The sequence below is a fragment of the Mus caroli genome, unplaced genomic scaffold, assembly GCF_978045245.1.
Source record: "Mus caroli unplaced genomic scaffold, Mus_caroli_1 scaffold_8, whole genome shotgun sequence".
Taxonomy (NCBI): Eukaryota; Metazoa; Chordata; class Mammalia; order Rodentia; family Muridae; genus Mus; species Mus caroli.
This window is the reverse complement of record NW_028227263.1, coordinates 130,949,471-130,954,942: the sequence shown is the minus strand read 5'-3', so window position 1 is coordinate 130,954,942 and position 5,472 is coordinate 130,949,471. Positions and strand designations below refer to the sequence as shown.

The window sequence follows — 5,472 nt, the reverse complement described above, 5'->3', positions numbered from 1 at the left end:
GGTCTTGGCTTCATTACCAGTGTCAGGTGTGGGTTCCATCTCATGACATTGGATTTAAATTCAATCAAACAGTTGTTGGTCATTCCCATAACACTTATGGTTAATGCACCAATATTTCTTGAAGATAAGTCACTGTTGCAGGTCACAGGGTTCATTTTTATGTGAGATTCTCCTATAGTGTGTACAGTACCTTCTAGAACTATTAATGACAAGCAGTATAGATGAAGCATCTGGGCATTCTCTTTTGCCCTGGTCCAGAATGATGATCTGACTTGACAAGCACCCACCTCACTATGCCTGCCATTTTCAATTTTCAGAGTCTATTGACTGTAATTTTGATGCTTATATGTATGTGTGCTTATATCTGATCTCTGGCACACAGAATCCTGGACAGAAATAAAACTGGACTATTGGTAATACTTTGGAAGTGTGCATGAATTGGAAAATGCAAGAGTCCTTATGTGGCCATATGGTTCATAGTGATGGCCTTCAGAATCCTCTTCATACAGTATCTTTGGAAACTATTACAGTGTTAATGCCATCAGATTGTAAACAAGACTTGCCTCCCGAAAATAATGGCAAAAAATGGTTAAGCCTTAGCACTGAACTGGGAATGAGATAAATTTTGAGATGCTGTTCTCTATTTTCTTTTTTTTTTTTACTATTGGACCAATGAGGTGTATGAATAATTATAATGTAACCGTTTAATACACAGGAATGTGATTGTAGCCATCAACCTCAGGTCTCTTACTCCAATATTCCACTCTGCAAATGTCATTCTGTTGTGTCAGGTTCTCCAGGCATGAAGTAGAAAACCAGTGGCAAATTCCACAGGCACCTGTGCCTAGGCCTTCAAAATAGTATCTTCACATAATGACACCTTGTAGCAATTGGTCTATTTTTCTTGAAAAAAATTGTTCTATTTTTGTTGTTATTGCTCTTAAGGATTCCGTTCATATTTAAATCCTTTTGATTGCTATCCAAAGTACCTGTATTCTAGGAAAATTATGTAGTTTAATGCAGGTATTTATAGTATTTTAAACAAAACTCTGTTTTTTTTTTAATTAGCACAAGATTTGGGCTTCTATTCACAAAGATACAACTGACACTCTATGATGAAGAATACTTTATAATGAAAACCGCAAGTAGAGCAGTGAGTGAACAAGCATTGTGCATTGTTTGTTCTCTGTAGTGCTGTCTTCCAAATAGAACAGTCATTGTAGGTACCCAAGTGTGGTATTTGTGTTGATTTTAATGCAGCATTTTAAATATAGTTTATAATCTGCCCAAAAAAGATGAAGCATCTGGTTGAACACCAGCTCAATTTCTCCATGTTCAATGAGAGAAATTACCTCATGTCATCAGAAATAGGACCTTACCATCATGTTATTGATGTAAACAAAAAATAGCATTGACAATAGCCTGTAATGTTTAAGGGGTCATATTAGACCTATTTATCCAACAACTCACAAGATGTTATCAATTCTTGGTAATGGAAATTTTACTTGGTAGTGTATGATTTCTAGTTGGGGCATTGTGTGCCCCATATATCATAACAGCATTTAAGTAATTTTTATTTATTTTTAGGAAGCTTCTAATGTATAAAATATCCATCTACCTTTTCAAAATGTCTTCAGTACTAATTTTAGGAAACAACAGTTCTCAATATCTAAGTGCATTTTTTAAGGATAAATATTAGTCCAGACCCATTATTTTGATATTCCACCAGATATCATCTTGGAGAAAATAATGGACATTAACACTACAGAATAAATTAGATGAAAATAGAGCATTATTTTGAGTTCCTTTCTAACAAATTGGTCTCCTTTGAAGTACCAGTTCTGATTATGATAGGAGAAAAAACCAAGAGATTAGACCATTGGAAATCTGTATATCATAGAATTCAAGGCATAAGCATATCTTGTTGGACAAGATTTTTCATTTTACAAACAGACCCTGAAATAAGGGAGGCACGATATGGCTCAGTGGTTAAAAGCAATTGTTCTTCTAGAGGATCCAGGTTCCATTCTTTTCTCCCATATGTCACTTACAACAATCTGTAACTATAGTTCCATGGAATTCTATGATCTATTCTGGCTTCAATAGACACAAAGTATGTATGAGGTACACAATCATTTATGCAAATATTCACACACATGAAAGTAAAGTAAATTTAAAGTGCATTATTTCTTTTAAGGAATGCAATTTAAAATTTGCATCTGTAGATTTCCTTTGATAATTTACTCATTTTCATAATACTGACTCAGCCAATCTGTGAGTGGTATGTGCAGGTGCCTTTCCATTTTTAATTTTTTATTAGATATTTTCTTTTTTTCAATACAAGTGTTTTCCCTTTCCAGATTTCCCCTTTGGAACCCCCTATTCAATTCCTCATCCCCTTGTCTCCTTGAGGGTGTTCCCTCACCCACATACTCACGACTTCCAGCCGTGGCATTCACCTACACTGGGGCATCAAACAGCCTCAGGTCCAAGGGCATTTCCTCCCACTGATGACAACAAGACCTTCATGTATCACATATGTGGGAAGAGCCATGCATGTGTACACTTTGGTTTGTAGTCCAGTCACTGGGAGCGCCAGGATCTGGCCAGTTGCAGTTCTCTCTATGAGTCTGCAAACCCAATCAGATGTTTCTGTCCCTTCTCCAGCTCCACCACTGTGGACCCAATGCTCAGTCCAGTGGTTGGCTGCAAGCATTTGCCTCTGTATTTACCAGAGGCAGAACCTCTCAGGAGACAACCATATCAAGCTTCTGTCAGCAAGCACTTCACAGCATTCACAGTATTGTAGTGTATGGTGAATGTATATGGGATGGTTACTATCCACTTACCAGTAAGTATATATGGTGTGTGTTTTCTGAGACTCAGTTACCTCACTCAGGATGGTATTTTCAAGTTCCATCTATTTGCCTGTGAATTTCATGAAGTCACTGTTTTTAATGGCTGGTTAGGATTCCATTATGTAAATGTTCCCCATTTTCTGTATCCATTCTTCTGTTGAGGGACATCTGGTTGTTTCCAGGTTCTGACTATTATATATATGGCTGCTATGAACATAGTGGAACATGTGTCCTTATTACATATTGGAGCATCTTCTGGGCATACATTCAGGAGTGGTATAGTTGGGTTCTGAAGGAGTAGTATGCCTAATTTTCTGAGTAAAACCACCAGACTGATTTCCAGAGTGGTTGTACCAGCTGGCAATTCCTCTAGCAATGGAGGAATGTTCCACTTTCTCCACATCCTAGCCAACATCTGCTACCTCCAGAGTTTTTGACCTTAGGCATTTTGATGTGCGGTAGAATCTCAGGGTTGTTTTGAATTGCATTTCCCTGATGACAATGGATGTTGAACATTTCTTTAGGAGCTTCTCAGCCATTTGTGTTTCCACAGGGGAGAATTCTCTGTTTAGCTCAGTTCCCCCTTTTAAAATAAGGGTTATTTGGTTCACTGGAGCCTAACTTATTGAGTTCTTTATATATATATATTAGTCCTCTAATGGATGTAGGGTTGGTAAAGATCTTTTAACAATCTGTTGGTTGGGGTTTTGTCCTATTGACAGTGTCCTTTACTGTCTGAATCTTTGCAATTTTATGAGGTCCCCTTTGTCTATTATTGATCTTAGAGCACTAGGCATTGGTGTCATGCTCAGGAAATTTTCTCCTGTACCCAGATATTTGATATTTTCACCCAGTTTCTTTTTTGTCCGATTCAGTGTATCTGGTTTTATATGGAGGTCCTTGATCCACTTGGAATTGAGCTTTGTACATGGAGATAAAAATGAATAAATTTTCATTCTTGTACTTGTTGATTGCTAGTTGAACTAGCAGCATTTGTTGAAAAAGCTTTTTACCTCCACTAGTAGGTTTTAGTTCCTTTGTCAAAGATCAAGTGACCACAAGAGAGTGGGTTCATTTCTGGGTCTTCTATTCTAGTCCATTGATCTAAGTGCCTGTCAGCAATGGTGCCAAAACCATTCAGTTTTTTATCACTATTGCTTTGCAGTACAGGTTAATGTCAGGGATGGTGATTTCCCAGAAGTCATTTTATTGTTGAGAATAGTTTTAAGTATTCTGCAATTTTGTTATTCCAAATCAATTTGAGAATTGGTCTTTCTAAGTCTGTGAAGAATTGAGTTGGAATTTTGATGTGGATTGCATTGATTGTGCATATTGCTTTCAGAAAGATGGCCATTTTTCTATATTAATACTGACAATACACTAGCATGGGAGATCCTTCAATTTTCTGAGGTCTTCTTCAGTTTCTTTCTTCAAAGACTTGAAATACTTGTCCTACAGATCTTTCACTTGTTTGGTTAGACTCATACTAAGATATTTTATATTGTTTCTAAAGAGAGTAATTTCCTTAATTTCTTTCTCAGCCCTTTATGCTTTGAGTATCGGAAGGCTACTAATTTGCTTGAGTTAAATTTATATATGGCCACTTTGCTGAAGTTGTTTATAAGCTGTAGTATTTCTCTGGTCGAATTTTTGTGGTCACTTAAATATATTATCATCTGCAAATAGTGACTTCTTCCTTTCCAATTTCATATCCTATTGACCCCCATTTGTTATCTAATACACTTGATAGAAGTTCAAATACTATATTTAATAGCTATTGAGAGTGTGGACAGCCTTGACTAATCCCTCATTTTAGTTGGACTGCTTCAAGTTGCTCTCCATATAGTTTGGTGTTCGCTACTGGTTTACAGTATATTCCCTTTATTACATTTAGATATGGGCCTTGAACTCCTCATTTTTCCAAGTCTTTTAACATGGTGGGATGCTGAATATTTTCAAATGTCTTACAGTACCTAACGAAATTATCATGTGGATTTTTCCTTCAGTTTGTTTATGTAGTGTTTTATATTGGTGGATTTCTGTATGATGAACCATCCCTCAATTCTTGAGATGAAGCCTACTTGATCATGGTGAATTATCATGATCGTTTTGATGTGTTCTTGGATTCAGTTTTCGACAAATTTGTTGAGTATTTTTGCATCGATATTCCTAAGGGAAATTGGTATAAAGTTCTCTTTCTTTGTTGGTGTTTGTGTGATTTTGGTATCAGTGTAACTCTGCCTTCAAAGAGCAAATTGGGTAGTTTTTCTTCTTTTTCTATTTTGTGGAATAGTTTGAAGAGTAATGGTCTTAGGTCTTCTTTGAAGGCGTGATTGATTTTTGCATTATTCCCATCTGCTCCTGGGCTTTCTTTGGTTGGGAGACTTTTAATGACAGCTCCTTTTACTTTAGGGGTTATGGGACTGTTTAGATGGTTTATCTGATCCTGATTTAACTTTGGCATTTGGTATCTATCAGAAACTTGTCCTTTTCATCCAGATTTTCCAGTTATTTGGAATATAGGCCTTTGTAGTAGAATCTGATAATTTTTTGAATTTCCTCAGTTTCTGTTTGTACTGGCTAGTTTTGTGTCAACTTGACACAGCTGGAGTTA

The 5,472-nt window shown here is 36.5% G+C and overlaps 1 pseudogene; it reads left to right on the top strand.

The window, feature by feature from the left end:
- The first annotated feature begins 293 nt into the window (after window positions 1–293).
- LOC147003545 (protein kish-A pseudogene) lies at window positions 294–536 on the top strand (annotated as a pseudogene).
- Window positions 537–5,472: the final 4,936 nt, after the last annotated feature.